General features: G+C 41.4%; 1 long non-coding RNA gene across 1 annotated transcript; it reads left to right on the top strand.

Moving 5' to 3' along the window:
- Positions 1-2,958: 2,958 nt before the first annotated feature.
- On the top strand, positions 2,959-9,494 carry LOC117827034. The gene is made up of 2 exons (XR_004634134.1): positions 2,959-3,340; positions 9,220-9,494. It is a non-coding gene; the product is annotated as an uncharacterized LOC117827034 (long non-coding RNA).
- The last annotated feature ends 5,690 nt before the right edge of the window (positions 9,495-15,184 follow it).

Below are 15,184 nucleotides of genomic sequence, written 5' to 3'. Positions count from 1 at the left end.
AGATTACTAGTCTTCCAATGAGAGGCACAGCTGCCTGCAGGAACACTGTAGCTGTTGGCTTGACACATAACTCATGAGGAATGATGATTGGTTGTGGCAGATCACAAGATGAGACGTTGAATTTCCCACTTTCTTAGAAGGTAACGGTTCAGCATCTCTTTGATGTGAGTCCACTGCCACGACAGAAGGGCTCAGGTAATTGCTGATCCAGACCTCCAGTGCAGAGATCTGCCTGGCGAGAGTGCCTGTAGGGTGGACACTCTTACCGGACTGTGGCCATGCCTGTCATTTTGTCTCAAGACATGACAGTAAAGGCCATTTTCCATTTGTCTCTTTCTGATTTTATTTTTTGATGTACTGAATAGAAAATAAATAGGAAATCATTTTTTGTAAATTTCTCTGAGCCTCCTCCTTTTTGACCATGAAATGTCTCTATTTCAATTTATAACTTTGATATTTATAAATGTGAAATCAGATACAACTCGAATATGATACGAGAAAAAATCTGAACCTTGCTTACAGCCCATTCAACAACAACTAGTATAATGCTGACTGCTCTGTTCTACTTACACTTTCTGGACTCACACTCCTTAAATCACACCGAGGGTTGGCAGGTGGCTGGGAGTGAGGCGTATACATTTTGTGTGGCTGTGGGTTGTGAATGTGTATCGTGGGTCATGGACAACCTGGCAACTTTGGTATTTTCAAACAAAAAAGTATATGTGTGGATTTCTTATAATAAGACTGTAGGGCCATGACAAATTGAGGTTTTTCCAAGGGGATACAACAAAACAGGAGAAGGGGGATGGTCCTGAAATATGGGAAAACCAGGGGAGTTTTATCTGCCTTGTTTTCACCCTTTACTTTTTTATCTCAACGTTCATATTCCATAGTGACACAAAACTGAAGAAAGCTTGGGATGAAATTAATCAGGTATTTTTCACTCCCCCCAGAGGTGGATATTTTATTATATTTTAAGACAAAGCAGGTCAAATCTGGACTCTTAAAGCTTTTATACTATTTCTACTCCATCTGAAACATATCCCAAGCAGTCATAATCCCACAACCGAGAGGCAATCTAAAACACAAACATTTATGACACATCCACAGCGTTTTCTTTCCCATTTCCATCCAGCTCATTAGTCCTCATTATTATCACCGTGGTTAGCGAGGTGCTGGAGCAGCCATACAGACGGCACTCAAACCGGACTGCTTCAATAACTGTCAAAGCTCCACGAGAGGAGCATGTATGCTAATCACCCCAGAGAATACAGCCAATTGATTCTAATTGGTTTGCTTCCAATGGTGGAGAGGCAGCCAAGGGGTTACTCTCAAGGTTGGGCTGAATGGAGGCAGGTCTAATCCAGCACACAATGAGGCATATGGGACTGTGTCTTTTGCAAATCTGTGGACAGAATAAGGGCTAAAGCCTGAGGTTCTCTTCTCTAAAGGGGCTTTCGCTGAATGGCTGGGAGTGGTCTGGGAGCCTGGACGCATAATTGACGCATTGCCTTCCAGCCAGTGTGTAAAACACGGATGAATTAATCATGGGCTGGTTAAAAAGAGAGCAGAGTATCAGACAGATGTGGAGAGAGAGATGCAAAGATGGACCGTTGTTGAGGTTAGAAAAATTAGTTAGCTTTACATTTTGTTCTGGAAATCCTCCCTCTGAGAGTTATTATTCCTAATGTTGACACTTTAAGTTGATGTATTAGAAAGAGAATTACTTAATGATGTGTGAAAATTCAACCATACCTTGCATTTTGTACCATAAAAATAGGAGATCACAACTTTCACAACACTACAATGTTTTAAACAAAGATTTAGTATTTTAAATATCATTACAATTTAACCTCATCATTAATGTAGTAAATCTCTTCATTTACTGGTTTATTCAGCAAGGACAGCACTCATTGTTAAACAGTCGCTGCAGCAGGGAGGAGGTTTGCTTACTCTAGGAGAGCCAAATCAAACAGACATCTTAGATCATTTGTTCCTGCGCAGGGAATTGCTGCCTTTACTCCGGTGAAGCTGCTCTCGTTTGTTTTTCTGCTGTCATAAAGCACACATTTATTTTCTGCAGAGCGTATTGTTTAGCTTCACAAAGTCAAAGTGTCAATGCAGAGGTCCAAAGTTGTTCCCAGACTGTAAATCTCCACAGTGTCAGAGGAAGTTGAAATGCAGGACATAGAGCTGTGGAATATTTAAAAGCGCCATCAGTCCGTGTCCTTACAGATGTTATCCTTTCAGCCGCACAACAAAATCCATAATGACCTCATTCATGCTGGGTCCAAACGAGAAAGAAGCCAGGCCGGTCTCTCCCAGTTTGTTCCATTGTCAGAGGGCTATTAGTGCTCCGGTGTCCTGGTCACATTTGAAGAGGTGGTGTTGGTTTTCACTTGAAGCCTGGCCTCTTTGGTGCAGGTGCCCCTCAGATTTAGTTTCATGCCCTTTATGCGAAGCACTTGCCATCTGCTTGATCTGACTTTGTAGGCAGGTCTGGTCGTTCGTGAAAGGAATCTTCTGCTCAGCTTTCAGATTTGTGTGTGTGTGTGTGTTATTTGACAACAAGGGACAGAAAGAGGGAAATAGTCTGCAGCAGAAGAAAATATCAGGAAACCCTGCCTGCAGGAGGAAAGGAAAAACTCTCCTTGTGTGAGAGTATCTGACGGTCTCATCGTTTTGTTCTACCCCTTAAACCAAAAAATGGTCCAAGTTGTAGACAAACCATACATTTCTCTGAACAGCATCCTCGCACACCCTTCCTCTCACCTACTTGAAAACATCCCCCCAATGACAAAAAACTCAGCACTCCGACAGAATTCCAGTCAGAAGACAGAACAAGCTTTAGGAGGAAGATCACGCAAGACAGTTCTTCTATGGCGAGGAATTTAAAGCATCCAGCGATGTGTACAGCGTCAAGCAGAGCGCCTGGGGGGGCGAGATGGATGCCAATCTCCCTGCTGTTTTGTCACGCTGTTCCTCCTGTCAGCAGACAAAGCTGCCACAGATACAGCCTGTATATGGAGACTGACACCTCTCGCTGGGGGACTTGGGTAAACACAACACGCACCTGTATGATTGACGCCGAGGCGCTTTTGCCTGGTTGCGTTGCCTCTGAGAACCATGTGAGTGTGGCAGAAGTGTGCACTGTACAGACACCTACACTGTCAGGGGAAGAAGTTTGACTCAAAGAATGTCTCACAGGGGATCGTCAACTTCTTCTCGTGCTGCAGAGACGACAGTGACGATGATGATGAGCTCCAGTAATCCCCATGATGAGCTGATCATTGCTTCTCAGCAGATCTCTGGGTGTACGTGTAAACAAAGGCCAGCTACAGTAAGAATCAAGAATTATGTTACCAAAGTGGCCTCTACGCATTAGCTGAAAAATCCTTAGGAAGTTTTCCTCAAATGAATTAATCTGTTTACCTTCTTAAAGGGATATTTCAGTTTTTTTGAAGTGGGGTCGTATGAGTTACAGTACACTAGTGCTCCTGTTAGCCACAATGAGTGCTGGTGAGCTCTTTCCCTTTAATTAGAAAATTCCCAGAGGACCGGCAGGTAAGCTAGGCTACAATTCTCTGCAGACGGGGCCTCCTATATCGTGTAATTTCGCCAAAGTTGAGAAAATTTGGTCCAGGCACTCATCACGGTGTAAATACATAAACCAGTAAAAAAAATTGGAGAAATTCCGTTTGCCGTCAGAAACCCCCTTTGTTTTGGCACTATTTTCGGACGCACCTGGCAGACCTGTGTTCTTCCGCAGCATGATCATGGATACACACCGATCAGCTGTTTGCATCAACAAGCACGAAGCAGGATCAAGTAGCGGTATCTGTCTTTAGAGTGAATTAAACTCAATTTTTATGCAAATTTAAAAGATGGTACACACAACCGCAAACCTCCTGTAAGGCAGGAAACTCTGGATGATGAGTGATGCAGACTGGAGCCATCTGTGAGCCGCTGGTTTCCTCTGATTCAGAAAGGCCCTGAAGTATTGTTGTCACTAAGTCCCTCTCCTGACAGCAGAAGCTCTCTTGGTTCATTGGCATGGGCTCACAGTTTACACACTGGCACCACCAGGTAACGAGGGATCTCTCCTGCTCACTCGTTAGCACAGAACTTTCTCCCCTCTCTTCTTCGCTACGTTGGGTCTGCATCTCGAGTTCTTCCTCTGTAAACCCTGGTTCATAGAGGTATCTTCTTGTGTCCACAGTAAACGGCATGTCATCCTCGCTGTCAGAATCACTCATTTCTGCAGTTTGTAGTTTTTGATACTAAAAGTGCAGACAGATCCAAACAGCTAATGGCGTGTATCCGTGCTCATGCAGCGGAAGAACACCGGTTTGCGAGGGGTGTCTGAAAGTAGTGCCAAACGGGTTTCTGACAGCAAACTGAATAGCTCCAATATTTTTTACTGGTGCATGCATTTGCACCGTGATGAGTGCCTGGACCATATTTTCTTAACTTTGGCGAAATTACGCCAAATAGGAGACCCCTTCCGCAGAGAAAATAGCCTAGCTTGCCGGTCAATTTTCTCATTAAAGGGGAAGAGCTCACTGGCACTCATTGTGGCTAACAGGAGCAATAGTGTAATGTAACTCATACGACCCCACTTCAAAAAACCTGAAATATCCCTTTAACCTTTAGTTTTCTGACCAGGGTACCTGCAGACCATTCAGAACACACATTCCTTCCAGTTTCGCTTCTTCTATGTAGTTTTTAAAACCTAAGGAGGGAATTCACCAACAATGGATTCATGCGGCATATGGCACCAAGGGTTGCGCATCACTTGCCCCTCTATCTGCTCTGTCTCAAGGTCCAATTCACACATTAGCATATAAAAACAAGTATATTCCCCTGATGATGCTTAAGCCTAAAAAATGCCCACAAAATGTAGCAGTTTGCTCTTGTTTTGTGTCTGAATGCAGAGACAAGCTGTTAGCAACTCTTCCTATTGCTACGCAGAGATGCACTCTGCTTCTTCTCACCAGTGTCACAAGACAGATGTAACACACATTTTTACAGTTCATATCTGTTTTACTTCCTGGAGTGAACCAGCAAAGAGCAGCTCATTCAGAAGAACGAAGAAACAACTAGCCATGTGTAATATAACGGCACAGGTTGTGCTTGCAGGATTGAGCCATGGAGCCTCAGACAGATTTAACCCCTGATTATTATAATAGTAGTAGTGTCAAATACTTTCAGACTGAATGAACATGTATGTTATTTAAGGTCATCCAGAAGTGGAATTGTTTGAGAATTAAGTCACTTACAAGTACTCATATTTTACTCTAACTGCATGTGGGTTCTAGCATCAGTGTTAGTGAACTGCAAGTGTTTTTGGAAGAGGCCTATTTTGCCCTAAACTAATGCATAATGGCTCATTTAAATGTTTGCAAGCAACACTGGTGCACAGAGACACTATTGCTTTATAGTGTATTAAGTGGTGCACGTGCTTAGTGATTTAAACACTCTATCAGACTCATTTGAGCAGGTTAACCAGGTGCAAAAGCCACTCAGTCCTATTATGAATCAGGTTATCAATGAATCAATCTCAATCAATCTTTATTTGTAAAGCGCCAAATCACAACAAACGTTATCTCAGGACGCTTTTTTTTTAACATGGGAGGTCTAGACCACTCTATGTCAAATTATAAACTGAGACCCAACTTCAAGACAGGGTAAGACTCAGTCTGACCCCACCTTAATCCATCATGAGCGTTGCACATCGCAGTATTTAGCTAGTTACAGTGGTGAGGAAAAACTTCCTTTTAACAGGCAGAAACCTCAGGCAGAACCAGACTCATGTTAGACAGCCATCATGCCTCGACTGAGTTGGGTCTTGAAAGACAGATAGAGGGGAGTAAGAGAGAGAAGTGATAGTGATGAGACGAGTAGTAGAAGCTGTTGCCGCTGAAGTCCAGAATGTCTGCAGCAGGAGGACGTCTACGACAGCTCAGAGGAATCTACGAGACAATGGAGCTCAGGGAGTTAGTGGAAGAGTAAGTCTTCATCTTCATGAACTCACAGCAGCTGCGATGTCCGTTATGTTCGTTATAATCCGTAGCATCGACATGCTATAATTGCTATATGTTATTAGAGTATTTGAGTCCTGGATGGACTTAAGTCAGATGCAACCAACTGTGGCGATTCTGGGGAGGGGCCAACAGGGGCCAGTGCCCCTGTAAAACTGAATCTGGCCCCCCCTCCACACCAAACAAATATGTCACCTGGTCCATGTATGACTTTTATTCGTCCTGGCCTGCAGACTACTGACAGGGAGCTTTACAACACCGCACAATGATTAGTACAAAATAAGTATGGAAATGAAAATAGACAGTCAGAGAGCACCGACTCTGCCACTAGATGATGAATGCTCATTTTGACACATTCAATGACTTCTTCTGTGCAAGCACTCATTTTGGGTGTGCAAGAGTTAAATCTCTGATGAAGTGATATCAGAGCAGGAGTTGTTATTGTTAGATTTTCGGAGATTCTGTTATTGCAACAGCTCTATCCATGTAAGAATTAACAGATTGAATATGCACTATAAGCTGAGAAAATATTATGCATTTTAATAGCTAATAAAACAATGCTAAATTATGTCTGCATAGCATTACCTAGTTCTAAGCAAGCGGCAACCTCCGGTCTAAAAATATGAGTCAATGCGGAAGTGTTTAAAGCTGCAGTTCATCAAGGATCCGCTTGAGGCTGGCTCCGGAAGTACCGGAAGTCACATACACATGAATGGGAAAAAGACGATCTTTGCAGCATTAATAAATATATGTACAGCCTGGTACAAAAGATGAGTGTAGTCTGAATAGCTCATTTCTCGATGTCCTCTCACTGTGAGGGGGGTGAATTTTTTTCTAACTCGGCAATTTCGAAGTTATTGAGATTACTAGTCTTCCAATGAGAGGCACAGCTGCCTGCAGGAACACTGCAGCTGTTGGCCAGGAGGCTCAAAGCCCGCCTCTTTACGTCACACTGGCTCGACAGAAGCAATATGGCTGTCGACGACGATTGGCTTCAAAACAGCACTCAGAAACAGATGGGTGACATCACGGATACCACGTCCATATTTTATACAGTCTATGGTTGACCCATAACTCATGAGGAATGATGATTGGTTGTGGCAGATCACAAGATGAGACGTTGAATTTCCCGCTTTCTTAGAAGGGATACTACGTCCATATTTTTTACAGTCTATGGTTCTAAGTCATCACAAAGGTAAAGTCAATATGCTCAACATGCTTCCCTCAGTCTCTTTTGTCAGGGTTGAATGTGTCCCTCTGACACACCCTTGGCCCCAGCCTGGCCCCCCCAGTAAAATTGGTCTAGAACCGCCACTGGCAACCAACTCTTGCCTTGTAATGCTTTCCTCTGGTTGCAGTCTTCTTTTGTAATCTTGTACGCTATTTGCAGGGTTCGTTACCATCGGTCTTGCCAAATTTTTAAGAATCTGTTGAAACAAAATTAATTTAAAAATGTTGATATACTAAATATCAAGTATCGGTGAGAAAAGATGATGAATCAAGTCTGATAAAACAAGCTCGTATAGGAACTGAACTTGAGCTGATTTGTGCGATTCTCACTTACTGTTATTCTTTTATTTTCCATTTTTCTGAAAACACAGACTTAGTGCATCAAACTCTCAGCCTTTCAAATATAAAAAGAAAAAAAGGTTGAAAGATTCTTTATTTCATGGGTATTCTTTATATTCAGCATGCCTTAACTCTTGTAAGGAGTGAGATTCACACAAAAACCTGACACTTGAGGACCTTGTGGGTGCAGACAGTTTGCAGTTGTGTGCAACATTTCAATGCATGTTGCAGAGTCAGAATAAAAGTATGAAGCTGCTGCTTCACCACGCTACAACCTCGGTGCATAGCAACCATGTGTTTGTCAGTTTGCATCCCTCTGGAGATGACAAACTGTGGAACATATGTGTGAAAGGTGCACGCGTTGATTTTAAATGTCGCAGGTGATCGTGAAAGCAAAGGTAGCGTGAGAAACCGGGAAACGGCTACGCAATCACACATGGCCATTGCATTTTCAGTTCGAGGGAAGCAACTTGTCAACTTTGGAATGTTGATGCAAAAACAAATGTCAGCTCTAATTGCTCCTACTGTTGGACCAAAACACTGAGATTATGGCCAGTGTGAGAGACATAAATCAGACATGTTTTGCCCGTCTCTTAGTGTGAGTTGTGTGTCGATGCATAACTCACAGTGTGTGCCTGAACGATGTGTGGATTTCCAGTGTCTGCCTGCCTGTCGTTATGCTGTGTCTCCTAACGATCCACGGTAGTAAAAAGTCTCAGAGCAAACACAGACTGAGGCTCAGGTTCAGGTAGGGTTCCACTGAGGAGTCCAACAAAAACAGAGACAGAAATGAGTCCAGTTACACCTGGGAACACTTCCCCGCGAAACCACAGGCTGCTCGTAATGACTTTGACTCAACAGTTTGCTGTGAGCCAAAACTTTGGCTGGCTCGCAAACCTGATAACCTCACTGTGTAGACCAGATGATGTAGGGGCGGCAAAAATACCAAGACACTGGCAATTTGTAGAATTCTAAATATGTTAAAATGTGACCACATTGAAGTGACTCACAACAATAACTGTGCTAAAACCCCCAGTTCCACCAAAAGTACCCAGAACCTTTTGTCATGGAGCTCATCATTGGTTATTCCATGAGGTCTAAAGACCCATCGGGACAAGGTGAATTTATCTGCTGGCATATTAAATAAGTGGCCTTTTTTTTTTTTTTACACAGATTTACAAAGGTAACACCCACACCATTTCTTTCAACAATGGAGTTTCTGTGTCTTCCATCACAATGTCCTACAGGCCTCTGGGAAGATACCTTGGTTGCTACAACACCATAAATGGACAGTTGATGGTCAAGCATAGCTTTGAGGTCAAATGATCAAACCATTTGCTGCCCAAGAAATGCTGTGAATTCTGGGAAAATCAGAAATGTTTGGTTACCCAGCTCAAACTGAAAATACAGCCCCCATGCAAGAACTTTTTGGACGTTGAATTAATGACACAGACATCAAATTTTAAGGTGCACCCATTGGAAATAAACAGAATTTTCCCAAAGGTCTGATTCCTGTGTCACATCTCCTGGGTGATAAGTTAATTTTAGTTACTTACCTCATGTTTTATGTTTTAATGTGTTACTTACCCGGGTCTATTGTTTGTTTCAGGTCTGATGACTTCCTGTTCCCCAGTGTTTCCAGCTCCTCTGATTACCCTACAGTGCCTCACCTGTGTCTTGTTATCCTCACTCCCTTAGTGTATTTAAGCCCAGCTTCTCTTCCCTCCTAAGCCAGTTTTGTCTTTTTCCCTGTAACAGCGTTCCGGCATTCCTCATTTTTCTGACCTGTAGTGTTGTGTTTTCAGACTGAGTTTTTGGATACCTCTGCCTGTATTTTTTGACTACCTATATACGGAACCTACATTAAACAGACTTTCAACTTTGTTCACATGTTTATTTATGTATCTGTTTATTTTGAAAGGGACAGTTTCCAGCCATTTAGCTGTACCAGCATTAGCTGTTTGCTAATTTTCATCTGTAGTCCCTGGGCAGGAGACAATGAAAACAAAAGGAGACAGGGGTGTTCGCAGTGAGAGGCCCTAAACTTTAGAACAATCTGCCAGAGAAGATCAGGTCTGCTGAGTCAGTGATCTCTTTTAAATCTCTTCTGAAAACGCTCTTTTATCGTAAAGAGCCTTTCCTGATTTTATCAGAATTTTATTTTAATTTGTTTTAATTTGATTTTAAAAATTTTAAGAAATATATTTAAAATAGTTTTATTCCTGTAGATCTCTTTTATGGGTGAATTTGATGTCTTTTAAATAGGTTTAACTTCTTTATCTTGATTTTATGAACTGCCTGTTTTATTTTGCTGCCCATGTGAAATACTTAGTAACTTGGTTTTTGAAAAGTGCTCTACAAATAAAATTATTATTACTAATAAAAACAAACATTACACCATATCAACAGCAACACAACAATACATAAACACTATATTAAAATCTGGATACCATGACAGTGAAATTAACAATACATTATTAAAAGCTAAAAGCACTACACAACAAAAACAATTACATAATAGTGCACTATCACTATAAAGAACATATCTCTCACAATGACATTATGATATCAAAAAGCTGAATGCACTACGCTATAGCAGCTACACCACAGCAGTGTTGAGTCTAACATTTGGATCTCATTTTTTGGTTCAGTTCCTGTAGTGGAAATGTTGGGAATAAAAACCCACATTTCTTGAAGGTCAGACTTTTATTCAACAGATGAAACTCATTCCCCCTGTGGTTAACTTCTTATCAACAACCCTTGAACAAGGATCCAGCCACATCCAAGTTAAGTTGATTTGATCTTGCAGGTTAACCTGTAAAACAGAAATGGTTCCTTATCCAGTCCAAAGGATCGACAATTATTTCATTTTGATACCAAAGCAACCTTTGTTACCACTTGCAGCATCAACCAGAGAATAATTACTGTGAAAGCATGCCATCACAAAATCTCTCTATCATAGAATCTTGGAATCTTGAAATACAGTCAGCTCTACTTTTGATACTTTGTGCAAGTCAATTTCATGTTAATGCCCAAAGTGTTTGCTGGCAGTGCTTACAGTAGGTCAAAGGGCACAGTTCTTTATAGGAGCTTATTGAGTGTATATCATTTCCATGGTAGCATGCACATCAAGACATTGGGCAAGTGTTGAGTGGGTGAATTATCTTCTGATCCCCTGAGGACAGCTGGGTTTAACTGATCCCACCAACCAAAGGAGCCAGTTATTTGTTAAGACTCCAGACTGCTGAGCCATCACATGGCAGTTTGCTATCCTGGAAAGTGAAAACACTGCGTTGCTAACTACTGGTACTGAGGCAGCAGGGAGTTTGTTGGACGTTCTGAGTAGCTGTTACAGGATTTAGGGTGAGATATTTACCACAGTATCATTTGAACTTGGAAAGTGCTTGGGAAGCAGTTGAGGAAGGGTTTTAAAACTTGCAGATGGATCCAGTTTCAGCTGGATCTCGGGTCCCTGATATTGGTGTGAGCAACACATTATCATGAGCTGCTGTTATTCAGGCAGGGACATTCATCACAGGAGAAAGACTGTACAGAGGGAGGGAAAAGAAAGAAACAAGGAAAGAAAAGGTGAAAGCAACAGGATGCTTTTCCCTCTTTGGCAAATCATTTTTTTTCAAATGTTATTGTGCAAGACTTTGAGTCAGAGGATCAACTGCTGAGAAAGAACGAGCAGTGTCCAGACTTTTTCTGAATAAGGAGCTTTTTGTTAAGATATGGCGTTATTTGCATTGAGTTTGTACACTGATGAGTCCTCGACAAGACTTTTAAATGCATCAGTTCCAGCGTCCTTCCTGCATCAGCCAGCACCAAGGTTTGAAACTTGTCTCTGGTTGCAACCAGTTCCACATTTAAAGCATTTACAGTACAGTAAATATCACTCATACAATAAGCTCTCAGCAGAACAGATGCAATCCATCATTGCTCCCTCACAACACTGGTGACCACCTGCTATTGGGCCCACTTGACCCTTCTACTCCACTTCTACCCGAACCTCCACTGCACACTCCACCTCATCATGTCTCAGCAGCGGAAACCACTCTGACCTAATAAGGAGGTCGTGGTTTACACTTTGAGTCAAATGTCGTTTCCCAGTTAATCCATCCTCAGCAAATGACTAACAAATACCACAGCAGAGGCCACTGCTCGACCAGGCTGGGCCGCCCCAGCTGTTTTACTGCTGACAAAGAGAAGATTGTTAATTGTTTCTTTATGAGATTAATCCTATACTTGTGCAGTTATGAAAAAAATGAGGGAAAGCATCAACAGCTGGGAAAACATTCCAGCAAACACTCCTGTTGGCCAGAAGGTTTTGGATTAACGAAGCATTTCAGGGAGATGGATGGAGCTGAAGGAACATTTGTGGGCTTCATCATTCTTAGAGTGCCCAGAAATTATACTCACTGGTACATAACTCCTGCGGTGTGGGTAAATGGAGCTAAATGTGACAGTAATGTATTCAATTATTGCTAATGTGGTTACCAAATGTAGCAAGATAATAACAAGGTCTAAAAGCTGAGATCTAGAGTGTTCCAAGGGTTTTTACATTTTTTTTAATGTGGCCAATCAACATGAGCTTTTATCATACGTTATATTTAAATGCAAATAAAATAAGAAAAATACCTGAATTGATTTCACTCTGTTTCTACCCAACTTTAAACTTGAGTTTGGTGTTTGAATTAAATTCTTAGAAATAAACAAACTAAAAATATAATCATTATTGAGTGTTTGGTTGCAAATGGTGCATTTTAAAATGTAAGCCTACTTTGATCTTTACTTCCATTTCTCAATTATGTGCACACCATAGTTCAACTTCCTGCTGCTGCCGTGATCAAAAATAATGGAACAACTGCACTCTGAACGCCGCATTTCACTTTGATAAACTCAGACGGCTCAGTTGACGGCTCAGTGGACAAGTCCAAAGTAATCTGCACTTTGTATCAAACAGAATTAAAATATCACCAAAGTACTTTGAGTTGGATCTACCACCTACAGCAAGCTAAGCATACAGGTGCAGCTAATCAGACTGATGTCAGCGGGCGACCACATCACGAAAGCCAGCACAGCACTACATATAAGTGTGTGAATCGCCACAGACTTGTGGCTGGGATCTAAGGGAGGTCTTCAGGTTGTGTCACGATCCCTCCTCTGTGAATGTTAGACTCTGTTCATTTCATTTAGTTTTTATTTCTAATGAATATATTAATCATGTTGTGTTTTGTTTTTGTCTTCTCCCTCCTCTCAGTTTCCACAGGATCAGCACACCCATGTGCTCTGTCCTGCTTAGTTCACTGCTGCTAGAACGTCAGCTATGTTGTCTGTGCAACCAGTGAGTTGTTAGCTTGTCTTTAGCCTGCCTTATTGTAGTTCAGGTTTCGCCTCTCAGTTTTTATTTTATGGTTAGTAATCTTCGAGAGTGATTTTGATTTGGGAGAAAGATGGTGGAAGGAGGACCCAAGTGCAGATTAAAAATAAAGTCTTTAATAAACAAAAGGTACAAACAAAACTTACTTAAAATGTCCAAAAATTAAATCCATCTGGAAACACTAAGAACACAAATTGAAAAATAAACACACAGAGAACACAAGAGAGACGTACGATGATTCAACACAGGACAGGGGAAACAGATGAACTGAATACACAGAGTAATAACACAGGTATGAACACAGGACACAGATGAAACTAATGAGGGTAATCAAAAAAGGAGGGAAACACACAAGGGCAGGAAGTAAAACTAAACTGGAACGCAGGGATAAAGGACTACATAATAAAACAGGAAATACAAGACTAAGAAACACAATAGTTTCACACCTACAGGACCTGTATGAAACAAAGAACGCAACCAAACTGGAACTACTAAAAATTTCACAAGCTGTCACATTAACCAGGAATCACTGGACGTCAGTGAGTAATCAAAATGATCTCACAATAACTGCACACCATGTTGACACTCATTAGAGATTTTGCACATGCATGCCACCATTTTTCTTAGCATGTAACAATGTTGTCTTTTAATTTGATAAACAACTTTTTCAAAATTGCAATTAATCGCATTAACTGTTGAAATCCTGAGTTTATGCTGATTCAATAAATGAATTGTTTGACAGACTTAATACAGACTTAACACAGACGATGTGGAGTTTTGAGGTTGTTAAACAGTGTGGTGTTGTAGCACTAAGTTAAACCATGATGCCCTTCCTCTGTAACAGCTGCAGTCCATCATGATGACATCATATTGCAGGAATACACTTCTAATACTGCAAAGTGGCACTACCTGCATGTGAGTTAAATTACAAAGTTTGAGGCACCTGGACTCCTCTTAAAGCTGCAGTTTGTATTCAGATTCCGCTGTTATCGTTTGGTTGTCACATCAAATAGACGTACTGAGCATGCTCCAGTGTCTTCAGCCTGTGACATGTTGCGTCTTGAAGCAGCTGTATGTGCCAGCTAATGGAACCAAGACAAAACATTTCATATGGCGGATGGCGTCTGTTTGCACGAGTCAACCTAAATGGGCGTTAAGTGAACGGAGGAGAACAGGACATGCTTTAGACGGAGTGAAAATGGAAAAGAAGTGCTGCCGTCTGAAGTTGAAAGCTGTCCCTAAAAGCATCCAAGTCAATCCCACGTGAAGAGGATGATAAAAGGCTGCATTAATACCTCAAAACTCAAAGCTTAAGCTAATGCACAGTGGCCGCCAGATAATACAACACAGATTATTTGGATTAAGTGTGAAAAATGGTGAAAGGTCAATGAGGAGAACAGCATCAGTGTGGGGAACGCCCAGAGTTACTCATCTGGATGAGTTTGGAAAGATTTGAAATCAGCACTCAGCGCACAAACATACAGGCTGCCTCATGAATCCATTGTTTCATTAACAGCTTGAAGTTGATTATTTTAATTTTGTATACTTTTATGAGTTCCCAGAACACTTTAGCATGTAGATTGGTTGAAGTGGATATCTTAACTGAGGCAATTTCAGAGTACAATTGAGGTGGATAATGGGAATGGAATCTGCTTGACCAGAGAGACTGTCTGTTCGTATCAATTTTGGCCACTGTGAACCAAGGTTATTTATTTATTTATTTAATTAAAGGAACTGCATATTATTGAACATTTCAGCGTTGCATCAATGTAAATATGCCATAACCATAAGGCAAATTTTCATCCGTAGTCCCCGGCAGGTCAAAACAGAATATAAAAATCCTATTTCTGACAGTTATTACCTTTAACGAAAACTAACAAAATAAGGAAAACAAGAGGTGAAAAACATTTTCATGAACTGAAAAAAAACAACAAAAAACAAGGCTTTACAAAACAAACCTAAAACTAACTGCAACTGTATTGTGAGTTTACAAGACTAACTAAAATAAACTGAAATTAAAACTGCAAGCGGATATGTGCAGGCCCTCTTACAAGCACCGCCTGATATGCGCGACCGCCTGATGTGCGCTACCACCTGATGTAAGCTACCGCCTGATATGCGCGACTGCCTGATGTGCACTACCACCTGATGTAAGCCACCACCTGATGCGCTGCAGGTGTTGCTGTGCTGC

This window comes from Notolabrus celidotus, chromosome 15, assembly GCF_009762535.1.
Source record: "Notolabrus celidotus isolate fNotCel1 chromosome 15, fNotCel1.pri, whole genome shotgun sequence".
Classification (NCBI taxonomy): Eukaryota; Metazoa; Chordata; class Actinopteri; order Labriformes; family Labridae; genus Notolabrus; species Notolabrus celidotus.
Note: the sequence above shows the minus strand (reverse complement) of the source record. Positions and strands in the feature narration are given on the sequence as shown.